The sequence below is a fragment of the Pan paniscus genome, chromosome 15, assembly GCF_029289425.2.
Source record: "Pan paniscus chromosome 15, NHGRI_mPanPan1-v2.0_pri, whole genome shotgun sequence".
Taxonomy (NCBI): Eukaryota; Metazoa; Chordata; class Mammalia; order Primates; family Hominidae; genus Pan; species Pan paniscus.
In genome coordinates, this window is record NC_073264.2 from 13,594,985 (window position 1) to 13,608,400 (window position 13,416).

A 13,416-nucleotide genomic window follows, 5' to 3' on the forward strand; every position below is an offset into this window, starting at 1 on the left:
CGTTTCTCAGAATGGTTCTGTCTAGATTTTTTGTGAAGATATTTCCTTTTCTACCATAGGCTGCAAAGTGCTCCAAATGTCCACTTGCAGGTTCTACAAAAAGAGTGTTTCCAAACTGCTCAATCAAAAGAAAGGTTCAACTCTGCCAGGTGAATGCACACATCACAAAGAATTCTCTCAGAATTCTTCTGTCTAGTTTTTATGTGAAAATAATTCCTTTTCTTCCATAGGCCTAAAAGCATTCCAAATGTCCGCTTGCAGATTCTGCAAAAAGAGATTTCCAAAGCTGCTCAATCAAAAGAAAGGTTTGAGTCTGTGAGATGAAAGCACATATCACAAAAAGTTTCTCAGATTGCTTCTCTAGATTTTATATGAAGTTATTTCCTTTTCCACCATAGAACAATAAGTACTTCAACTGCCCCTTGCAGATTCTACAAAAACAGTGTTTCCAAACTGCTCAATCAAAAGAAAGGTTCAACTCTGTGAGATAAATGCACACATCACAAAGAACTTTCTCAGAATGCTTCTGTCTAGTTTTTATATGAAGATATTTCATTTTCCACCATAGGCCTCAAGGCACTCGAAATGCCCCCTGGCAGATTCTACAAAAGGAGAAATTCGAAACTGGTCCATCAAAAGAAAGGTTCACCTCTTTGAGATGAATGAACACATCACAAAGAAGTTTCTCAGAATTCTTCTCTCTAGTTTCTATGTGAAGATATTTCCTTTTCCAACGTAGGCCTCAAGGCGCTCAAAATGTCCACTTGCAGATCCTACAAAAACAGTATTTCAAAACTGGTCCATCAAAAGAAAGGTTCAACTCTGGGAGATGAATGCACACATCACAAAGAAGTTTCTCAAAATGCTTCTATATTGTTTTAAGGTGAAGATGTTTCCTTTTCCACCATAGGCCCCAAAGCCTTCCAAATGTCCAATTGCAGATTCTACAAAAAGAGAGTTTCAAAAGTGCTCAATCATAATAAAGGCTTAACTCTGTGAGATGAATGCACACATCACAAAGAAGTTTCTCAAATTGCTTCTGTCTGGATTTTATGTGAAGGTATTTCCTTTTCTACCATAGGCTACAAAACACTCCAAATGTCCACTTGCAGATTCTACAAAAAGAGAGTTTCCAAACTGCTCAATCAAACAAAGGTTCAACTCTGTGAGATGAACACACACATAAAAAAGAAGTTTCTCAGAATTCTTCTGTTTATTTTTTAAGTGAAGATATTTCCTTTTCCATCATAGGCCTCAAGGTGCTCCAAATGTCCACTTGCAGATCCTACAAAAAGAGAGTTTTAAAAGTGCTCAATCAAAAGAAAGGTTTTAGTCTGTGAGGTAAATGCACACATCACAAAGAATTTTCTCAGATTGCTTCTGTCTAGATTTTATGTGAAGATATTTCCTTTTCTACCATAGGCCACAAAGTGCTCCAAATGTCCACATGCAGATTCTACAATAAGAGTGTTTCAAAACTGCTCAATCAAAAGAAAGGTTCAACTCTGTGAAATGAACGCACACATTACAAAGAAGTTTCTCAGAATTCTTCTGTCTAGTTTTTATGTGAAGATATTTCCTTTTCCACCTTAGGCCTCAAAGCCCTCAAAATGTCCACTTGCAAATTCTACAAAAAGAGAGTTTCCAAATTGCTCAATCAAAGGAAAGGTTCAACTCTGTCAGATGAATGCACACATCACAAAGAAGTTTCTCAGGTTGCTGTGGCAGAGATTTATATGAAGATACTTCCTTTTCTACCATAGGCCACAAAGGGCTCCAAATGTCCACTTACAGATTCTAAAGAAGGAGAGTCTCCAAACTGCTCAATCAAAAGAATGTTCATCTGGGTGAGATGAACGCCCACAACAAAAGAACTTTCACAGAATTATTCTCTCTAGTTTTCATGTGAAGATATTTCCTTTTTCACCATAGGCCTCAAAGCCCTCCTAATGTCCACCTGAAGATTCTAGAAAATGAGTGTTTCCAAAATGCTCCATCAAAAGAAACTTTGAACTCTGTGAGATGAAAGCACACATCAAAAGTAGTTTTTCAGAATTCTTCTGTCTAGTTTTTTGTGAAGATATCTTCTTTTCCACCATAGGTATCAAATCGCTCTAAACATCCACTTGCAGATTCTACAAAAAGAGAGGTTCAGAACTGCTCAATATACAGAAAGTTTTAACTCTGTGACATGAATGCACACATCAGAAATAAGTTTCTCAGATTGCTTCTTTCTAGATTTTATGTGACGATATTTCCTTTTCTACCACAGGCCGCAAAGCGCTCCAAATGTCCATTTACAGATCCTACAAATGATTGTTTCCAACTGCTCAATCAAAAGAAAGATTCAACTCTGTGAGATGAACGCACACATCACAAAGTAGTTTCTCCGAATTCTTCTGTCTAAATTTAATATAAAGAATTTTCTTTTCCACCAAAGGCCTCAAAGCCCACCAAATGTTCACTTGCAGATACTACAAAAAGAGAATTTCAAAACTGCTCAATCCAAAGAAAGTTTTAACTCTGTGAGATGAATGCACATATCACAAAGAAGTTTCTCAGATTGCTTCCGTGTAGATTTTAATTGAAGATTATTCTTTGTCTACCATTGACTGCAAAGCGTACAAATTTTCCACTTGCAGATTCGCCAAAAGAGTGTTTCCAAACTTCTCAATCAAAAGAAAGGTTCAGCTCTGTGAGATGAATGCACACATCACAATTGAAGTTTCCTGGAATTATTCTGTCTAGTTATTATGTGAACATATTTCATTTTCCACCATAGGCCTCAAGGCTTTCCAAATGTCCACTTGCAGATTCCACAAAAAGATTATTTCAATACTGGTCCATCAAAAGAAATGTTGAACTCTGGGAAATGAATACACTCATCACAAAGAAGTTTCTCAGAATGCTTCTAATTAGTTTTTATCTGAAGATATTTCTTTTCCTCCGTAGGCCTCAAAACTCTCCAAATATAATCTTGCAGATTCTGCAAAAAGAGTGTTTCCAAACTGCTCAATAAAAGAAAGGTTCAACTCTGTGAGATGAACGTACACATCAAAAAGAAGTTTCTCAGCAATCTTCTGTTTAGTTTTTAGGTGAAGATATTTCCATTTCCGTCATAGGCCCCAAAGCGCCTTAAACGTCCACTAACAGATTCTAAAAAAAAAAAAAAAAAAAAAAAAAAAAAAAAAAAAAAAAACTGCTCAATTAAAAAGAAAGGTTTAACTCTGTGACATGAATACATACATCATGGTGAAGTTTCTCAAATTGCTTCTGTCTAGATTTTATGTGAAGATATATCCTTTCCTATCATAGGTCTCAAAGCACTCCAAATGTCCACTTGCAGATTCTACAAAAGAGAGTTGCAAAACTGCTCATTCAAAGAAAATTTTAACTCTGTGAGATGAACGCAGACATCACAAAGAAGTTTCTCAGATGGCTTCTGTCTAGATTTTATGTGAAGATATTTCTTTTTCTATCATAGGCTGCAAAGCACTCCAAATGTCCACTTGCAGATTCTACAAAAAGAGTTTCAAAACTGCTCAAACAAAAGAAAGGTTTAACTCTGTAAGATGAATGCACACATCAGAAAGAATTTTCTCAGATTGCTTCTGTCTAGATTTTATGTGAAGATATTTCCTTTTCTACCATAGGCCGCAAAGCCCTCTGAATGTTCACTTGCAGATTCTACAAAAGTATGTTTCCAAACTGCTCAATGAAAAGAAAGTTTCAACTCTGTGAGATGAACAGACACATCACAAAGAAGTTTCTCAGATTTCTTCTGTCTATTTTTTATGTGAAGATATTTCCTTTTCCACCGTAGGCCTGAAAACGCTGCACTTGTCTACGTCCAGATTCTACAAAAAGAGAGTTTCAAAACTGCTCAATTAAAAAAAGGTTTTAACTCTCTGCGATGAATGCACACATCACAAATAAGTTTCTCAGGTTGCTTCTGTCAAGATTTTATGTGAAGATATTTCCTTTTCTACCATAGGCCGCAAAGCGCTCCATATATCCACTTGCAGATTCTACAAAAAGAGTGTTTCCCAACTGCTCAATCAAAAGAAATCTTTTGCATGAGCAGTTTTGAAACACTGTTTTTGTAGAATCTGCAGGTGGATATTTGGATCGATTTGAGGCCTACTGTAGAAAAGGAAATATCTTCACATAAAACCTACACAGAAGCATTCTGAGAAACTTCTTTGTGATGGGTGTCTTCAACTCATAGGGTTGAACCTATCTTTTGATTGAGCCGTTTTTTAAACTATCTTTTTGTAGAATCTGCAAGTGGATATTTGGAGCCCTTTGCGCTCTATGGTGGAAAAAGAAATATCTTCAAATAAAAATTACACAGAAGCATTCAGAGAAACTTCTTTGTGATGAGTACATTCATCACACAGAGTTGAAATCCTCTTCCGATTGAGCAGTTTTGAAACACACTTTTTGCAGTATCTGCAAGTTGATAATTGGAGAGCTTTGAGGCCCATTGTGGAAAAGGAAATATTTTCGCATAAAAATTTCACAGAAGCATTTTGGGAAACTTCTGTGTGATGCATGCATTCAACTAACAGAGTTGAACCTATCTTTTGATTGGGCAGTTTTGAATCTCTCTTTTTGTACAATCTGCAAGTGGATATTTGGAGCCCTTTGTTGCCTATGGTGGAAAAGAAAATATCTTCAAATAAAAACTACACAGAAGCATTCTGAGAAACTTGATTGTGATGTGTGCATTCATCTTGCAGGGTTGAACCTTTCTTTTGATTGGGAAGTTTTGAAACACTCTTTTTGCAGAATCTGCAAGTGGATATTTAGAGCGATTTGAGGCCTATTATGGAAAAGGAAGTATCTTCACATAAAAATTACACAGAAGCATTCTGAGAAACATCTTTGTGATGTGTGCATTCATCTCACAAGGTTGAACCTATCTTATAATTGAACAGATTTCTATTTCTCTTTTTGTAGAATCTGCAAGTGGATATTTGGAACCATTTGCGTCCTATGGTGGAAAGGGAAATATCTTCAAATAAAAACTACACAGAAGCATTCTGAGAAAAGTCTTTGTGATCTGTGCATTCATCTCAGAGGGTTCAACCTATCTTATGATAGAGCAGTTTTGAAACACTCTTTCTGTATAATCAGCAAGTGGATATTATGAGCGTTTTGAGGCCTACTTTGGAAAAGCACATATCTTCACCTAAAAACTACACAAAAGCATTCTGAAAAACTTCTTTGTGATGTGTGCATTCACCTCACAGAGTTGAACCTTTCTTTTGATTGAGCAGTTTTGAAACACTCTTTTTGTAGAATCTGCAAGTGGATATTTGGAGTGATTTGAGGCCTATTGTGGAAAAGGAAATATCTTCAAATAAAAACTACACAGAAGTATTCTGAGAAACTTCTTTGTGATGTGTGCATTCAACTCAGAGAGTTGAACCTATCTTTTGATTGAGCCGTTTTGAATCTCTCTTTTTGTAGAATCCGTAAGTGGATATTTGGAGCCCTTTGTGCTCTTTGGTGGAAAAGGATATATCTTCAAATAAATACTACACAGAAACATTCAGAGAAACTTCTTTGTGATGAGTGCATTCATCACACAGAGTTGAAACCTTCCTTTGATTGAACAGTTTTGAAACACTCTTTTTGCAGTATCTGCAAGTTGATATTTGGAGAGCTTTGAGGCCCATTGTGGAAAAGGAAATATCTTCACATAAAAACTACACAGAAGCATTCTGGGAAACTTCTTTGTGATATGTGCATTCAACTCACAGAGTTGAATCTATCTTTGGATTGGGCAGATTTGAATCTCTCTTTTGTAGAATCTGCAAGTCGATATTTGGAGCCCTTTGTGGCCTATAATGGAAAAGGAAATATCTTCAAACTGAAACTACACAGAAGCATTCTGAGAAACATCCTTGTGATGTGTGCATTTGTCTCACAGAATTTAACCGTTCTTTTGATTGAGCTGTTTGGAAACACTCTTTTTGTAGAATCTGCAAGTGGATATTTGGAGCAATTTGAGGCCTATTTTGAAAAAGGAAATATCTTCACATAAATACTGCACAGAAGCATTCTGCGAAACTTCTTGTTATGTGTGCATTCAACTCACAGTGTTGACCCTATCTTTTGATTCAGCATTTTTAAATCTCTCTTTCTGTAGAATCTGCAAGCGGATACTTGGAGCACTTTGTGCCCTATGGTGGAAAATGAAATATCTTCAAATAAAAAGTACACAGAAGAATTCTGGGAAACTTCTTGGAGAAAAGTGTATTCACCACACAGAGTTGAACCTTTCTATTGACTGAGTAGTTTCGAAACACATTTTTTGTAGAATCTAGAAGTGAATATGTGAAGGGCTTTGCGGTCTATTTTGGAAAAGGAAATATCTTTGGATAAAAACTACACAGAAACATTCTGGGAAACTTCCTTGTTATGTGTACATTCAACTCAAGGATTTGAACCTATCTTTTGATAGAGTAGTTTTGAAACTCTCTTTTGGTAGTATCTGTAAGTGGATATTTGGGGCGCTTTGCAGCCTATGGTAGAAAACGGAATACCCTCACATAAAATATAGACAGAAGCAATCTGAGAAATTTTTTTATGATGTGTGCATTTATCTCACAGAGTTAAAACTTTCTCTTGATTGAGCAATTTTGAAACTCTCTTTTCATAGAATCTGGAAGTGGACATTTGGAGCTCTTAAAGGCCCATGGTGGAAAAGGAAATATCTTCACATAAAATCCAGACAGAAGCAATCTGAGAAACTTCTTTGTGATGTTGCATTCATCTCACAGAGTTAAATCTTTCTTTTGATTGAGGAGTTTTGAAACACTCCTTTTGTAGAATCTGCAAGTGGATTTTTGGATCACATTGAGGCCCATCGTGGAAAAGGAAGTATCTTCATATAAAAACTAGACAGAAGAATTCTGAGAAACGTCTTTGTGATGCGTGCATTCATCTCACAGAGTCAAAAATTTCTTTTGATTGAGCTGTTTGGAAACACTCTTTTTGTAGAATTTGCAAGTGGACCTTTGGAGCGCTTTGAGGCCTATGGTAGAAAAGGAAAGATATTCACATAAAATCTAGATAGAGGCAATCTGAGAAAGTTCTTTGTGATGTGTGCATTCATCCCACACAGTTAAACCTTTCTTTTGATTCAGTAGTTTTGAAACTCTCTTTTTGTAGAATCTGCAAGTGGATATTTGGAGAGATTTTAGACCTATGGGGGAAAAGGAAATATCTTCACATAAAAACTAGAGAGAAGAATTCTGAGAAACTTCTTTGTGATGTCTGTGTTCCTCTCATAGAGCTGAACATTTCTTTTGATTGAGCAGTTTGGAAACATTCTTTTTGTAGAATCTTCAAGTGGACATTTGGAGTGCTTTGCAATCTATGGTAGAAAAGGAAATATCTTCACATAAAATCTAGACAGAAGCAACCTGATAAACTTCTTTGTGATATGTGCGTTCATCTCACAGGGTTGAAGTTTTCTTTTGATGGACCAGATTTGAAACTCTCTTTTTGTAGAATCTGCAAGTGGACATTTAGAGTGCTTTGTGGCCTATGGTGGAAAATAATGTATCTTCACATAAAAACTAGACAGAAGAATTCTGAGAAACTTCTTTGTGATGCCTGTGTTCTTCTCACAGATTTGAACCTTCTTTTGATTGAGAAGTTTGGAAACACTCCTTTTATAGAATCTGCAAGTGGACATTTGGGGCGCTTTGGGGCCTATGGTATAAAAGGAAATATCTTCACATAAATTGTAGACAGAAGCAACCTGAGAAACTTCTTTGTGATGTGTGCATTCATCTCACAGAGTTAAAACTTCCTTTAGATTGAGCAATTTTGAAACTCTCTTTTTGTAGAATCTGCACGTGGACATTTGGGGCGTTTTGAGGCCTATGGTGGAAAAGGAAATATCTTCACATAAAAACTAGACAGAAGAATTCTGAGAAACTACTTTGTGATGTGTGCATTCATCTCACAGAGTTGAACCTTTCTTTTTATTGAGCAGTTTGGAAAAACTTTTGTTGTAGAATCTTCAGGTGGACATTTGGAGTGCTGTGCGGCCTAGGCTAGAAAAATAAATATCCTCACATAAAATCTAGACAGAAGCAATCTGATTAACTTCTTTGTGATGTGTGCATTCATCTCGCAGAGTTAAAACTTTCTTTTGATTGAGCCCTTTGGAAACTCTCTTTTTGTAGAATCCGCAAGTGGACATTTGGAGCGCTTAAAGGCCTATGACAGAAAAGGAAATATTTTCATATAAAAACAAATCAGAAGAATTCTGAGAAATTTCTTTGTGATGTGTGTATTCATCTCACAGAGTTGAAACTTTCTTTTGATTGAGGAGTTCAGAAACCTCTTTTTGTAGGATCTGCAAGTGGATATTGGAGCGCTTTGTGGCCTATGGCAGAAAAGGAAATATCTTCAGACAAAATCTAGACAAAAGCAATCTGAGAAACTTCTTTGTGATGTGTTCATTCATCTGAAAGAGGTAAATCTTTTTTTTTTTTTATGCAGGAGTTTTGAAACTTTCTGTTTGTAGAATCTGCAAGTGGACATTTGGAGCGCTTTGAGGACTATGGTTGGAAAGCCAATATCTTCAAATAAAAACTAGGCAGAAGAATTCTGAGAAACGACTTGGTGATGTGTGCATTCATCTGACAGAGTTGAATCTTTCTTTTGATTGAGCAGTTTGGAAACACTCTTTTTGTAAAATCTGCAAGTGGACAACTGGAGCTCTTTGTGGCCTATGGTAGAAAAGGAAATATCTTCACATAAAATCTGGACAGAAGCAATCTGAGAAACTTCTTTGTGATGTGTGCATTCATCTCACAGAGTTAAAGCTTTGTTTTGATTGAACAGTTTTGAAACTCTCTTTTTGTAGAACCTACAAGTGGATATTTGGAGCACTTTGAGGCCTATATTGGAAAAGGAAATATCTTCATATAAAATATAGACGGAAGCAATCTGATAAACTTCCTTGTGATGGGTGCGTTCATCTCAGAGGGTTGAAGTTTTCCTTTGATGGAGCAGATTTGAAACTCTCTTTTTGTAGAATCTTCAAAGTGGATATGTAGAGTGCTTTGTGGCCTATGGTGGAAAATAACGTATCTTCACATAAAAACTAGACAGAAGAATTCTGAGAAACTTCTTTGTGATGTGTGTGTTGTTCTTACAGAGTTGAACCTTCCTTTAGATTGAGCAGTTTGGAAACTCTCTTTTTGTAGAATCTGCAAGTGGACATTTTGAGCGCTTTGGGGCCTATGGCATAAAAGGAAATATCTTCACATAAACTGTAGACAGAAGCAATCTGAGAGACTTCTTTGTGATGTGTGCATTCATCTCACAGAGTTAAAGCTTTCTTTTGATTGAGCAGTTTTGAAACTCTCTTTTTGTAGAATCTGCAAGTGGATAATTTGAGCACCTTGAGGCCTCTGGTGGAAAATGAAATATCTTCACATAAAAACTAGAAAGAAAAATTCTGGGAAACATCTTTGTGATATCTGTGTTCATCTTACAGAGATGAACCTTTCTTTTGATTAAGGAGTTTGCAAAGAGTCTTTTAGTAGAATCTGAAAATGGATATTTGGAGCGCTTTGCAGTCTGTGGCAGAAAAAGAAATATCTTCAGACAAAATCTAGACAGAAGCAATCTGAGAAACTTCATTGTGATGTGTGCATTCATCAGAAAGAGGTTAACATTTTTTTTTTTTTTTTGATGAAGGAGTTTTGAAACTCTCTGTTTGTAGAATCTGCAAGTGGACATTTGGAGCACTTTGAGGACTATGGTGGGAAAGGAAATATCTTCATATAAAAACTAGACAAAAGAATCCTGAGAAACTTCTTTGTGATGTGTGCGTTCATCTGACAGAGTTCAATCTTTCCTTTGAATGAGCAGCTTGGAAACATTCTTTTTGTAGAATCTGCAAGTGGACATTTGGAGTGCTTTGCGTCCTATGATAGAAAAGGAAATATCTTCACATAATATCTAGACAGAAGCAATCTGAGCAACTTCTTTGTGATGTGTGCATTCATCTCACAGAGTTAAACCTTTCTTTTAATTCAGAAGTTTTGAAACTCTCTTTTTGTAGAATCTGCAAGTGGACATTTGGAGTGCTTTGAGGCCTATGGTAGAAAAAGAATTATCATAACATAAAATCTATACAGAAGAAACCTGAGAAACTTCTTTGTGAAGTGTGCATTCATCTCACAGGGTTGAACCTTTTTTCTGATTGAAGAGCTTTGAAACTCTCTTTTTGTAGAATCTGCAAGTGGACATTTGGAGTGCTTTGAGGTGTATGGTGGAAAAGGAAATATCTTCACATACAATCTAGATAGAAGCAAGAAGAGGAACTTCTTTGTGATGTGTGCATTCATTTGACAGAGTTGGACCTTTCTTTTGATGGAGCAGTTTTGAAACTCTCTTTTTGTAGAATCTGAAAGTGGACATTTGGAGCGTTTTGCAGGCTATGGTAGAAAAGGAAATATCTTCACATAACATCTAGACCGAAGCAATCTGAGAAACTTCTTTGTGATGTTTGCATTCATCTCACAGAGTTAAACCTTTCTTTTGATGGACCAGTTTTGAAATATTCTTTTGTAGAACCTGCAAGTGGACATTTCGAGCGCCTTGAGGCCTATTTTGGAAAATAAATTATCTTCACATAAAATCTAGACAGAAGAACTCTGAGAAACTTTTTTTGATGCGTGCATTCATCTCACAGTGTTGAACTTTCTTTTGATTGAACAGTTTGGAAACACCCTTTTTGTAGAATCTGCAAGTGGATATTTGGATCGCTTTGGAGTCTATGATAGAAAAAGTAATATCTTCATATAAAATCTAGACAGAAGCAATCTGAGAAACTACTTTGTGATGTCTGCATTAAAAATGTCCACTTGCAGATTCTACAAAAAGAGTGTTTCAGAACTGCTCTATCAAAAGGAACGTTTAACTCTGTGGATGAATGCACACATCAGAAACAAGTTTCTCACATTGCTTTTGTCTATATTTTATGTGAAGATATTTCCTTTTCTATCATAGGGCACAAACCTCTCCAAACGTCCCCTTGCAGATTCTACAAAAAGAGTGTTTCCAAACTGCTCAGTCAAAAGAAAGGTTCAAGTCTGTGAGATAAATGCACACATCACAAGAAGTTTCTCAGAATTCTTCTGTCTAGTTTTATGTGAAGATACTTCCTTTTCCACCACAGGCCTCAAAGTGCTCCAAATGTCCACATGCAGATTCAACAAAAAGAGATTTTCCAAACTGTTCAATCAAAAGAAAGGCTCAACCTTGTGAGATTAACGAACGTCAAAAAGATGTCTGTCAGAATTCTTCTGTCTAGTTTCTATGTGAAGATAGTTCCTTTTCCACTATGGTCCTCAAAGAGCTCCAAATGCTGACTTGCAGATTCTGCAAAAAGAGCATTTCAAAACTGTTCAATCAAAAGAAAGGTTCAACTCCGTGAGATGAATACACACATCACAAAGAAGTTTCTCAGAGTTCTTCTGTCTGGTTATTATGTGAAGATATTTCCTTTTCCACCATAGTTCTAAAAGCGCTCCAAATGTCCACTTGCAGATTCTACAAAAAGAGAGTTTCAAAACTGCTAAATCAAAAGAAAGATTTAACTCTGTGAGATTAACGCACACATTAAACGGAAGTTTCTTAGATTGCTTCTGTCCTGATTTTATGGGAAGATATTTAGTTTTCTACCATAGGCAGCATAGGACTCCAAATATCCACCTGCAGATTGTACAAAAAGAGTGCTTCCAAACTGCTCAATCAAAGAAAGGTTCAACTCTGTGAGATGAACTCACTCATCACAAAGAAGTTTCTCAGAATTATTCTGTCTGGTTTTTATGTGAAGATATTTCCTTTTCCACCATAGTCCTCAAAGCGCTCCAAATGACCACTTGCAGATACTACAAAAAGAAAGTTTCAAAACTCTTCAATCAAGGGAAAGGTTTAACACGGTGAGATGAATGCACACATCCCAAAGAAGTTTCTAAGATTGCTTCTGTGTAGATTTTATGTTAAGATATTTCCTTTTCTACCATAGGCTTCAAAGCGCTCCAAATGTCCACTTGAAGATACTGCGAAAAGAGAGTTTCCAAACTGCTCATTCAAAAGAAGGGTTCAACTCTGAGAGATGAATGCACACATCACAAAGAAGTTTCCCAGGATTCTTCTGTCTAGTTTTTATGTAAAGATATTTCCTTTTCCACCATAAGACTCAATGAATTTGAAATGTCCACTTGCAGATTCTACCAAAAGAGTATATCAATACTGTTCCATCAAAAGAATGTTTCAACTCTGGGAGATGAATTCACACGTCACACCAAAGTTTCTCAGATTGCTTCTATCTAGTTTTTATGTGATGATATTTCCTTTTTCTAACATAGGCCGCAAAGCGTTCCAAATGTCCACTTGCAGATTCTACAAAAAGAGAGTTTCAAAACTGCTTAATCAAAAGAAAGCTTTAATTCTGTGACATGAATGCACACATCAAAAGCAATTTCTCAGATTTCTTCCTCTAAATTTTATGTAAAGATATTTCCTTTCCTATCATATGCCACAAAGCTCTCCAAATGTTCACTTGCAGATTCTTCAAAAAGATTGTTTCCAAACTGCTCAATCAAAGGAAATGTTTAACTCTGTGAGAGGAATTCACACATCAGAAATAAGTTTCTCAGATTGCTTCTGTCTATATTATATGTGAAGATATTTCCTTTTCTATCATAGGGTGCAAACTGCTCCAAATGTCCCCTTGCAGATTCTACAAAAAGAGTGTTTCCAAACTGCTCAATCAAAAGAAAGGTTCAAGTCTGTGAGATAAACGCACACATCACAAAGAAGTTTCTCAGAATTCTTCTGTCTAGTTTTTATGTGAAGATACTTCCTTTTCCACCATAGGCCTCAAAGCGCTCCAAATGTCCACATGCAGATTCTACAAAAAGAGGGTTTCCAAACTGCTCAATCAAACAACGGTTCAACTCTATGAGGTGAACGCACACATCAACAAGAAGTTTCTCAGAATTCTTTTGACTAGTTTTTATGTGAAGATATTTCCTTTTCTACCATAGGCCTCAAAGTACTCCAAATGTAGACTTGTAGATTCTACAAAAAGAGAGTTTCAAAACTGCTCAATCAAGGGAAAGGTTAAACAATGTGTGTTGAATGCACACATCACAAAGAAGTCTCAGATTGCTTCTGTCTAGATTTTATGTGACGATATTTCCTTTTCTACCGTAGGCCACAAAGTACTCCAAAAGTCCACTTGCAGATTCTACAAAAAGAGTGTTTGAAACTGCTCAATCAAAAGAAAGGTTCAACTGTGTGAGATTAACGCACAGATAAGAAAGAAGTTTCTCAGAATTCTTCTGTCTAGTTTTCATGTGAAGGCAT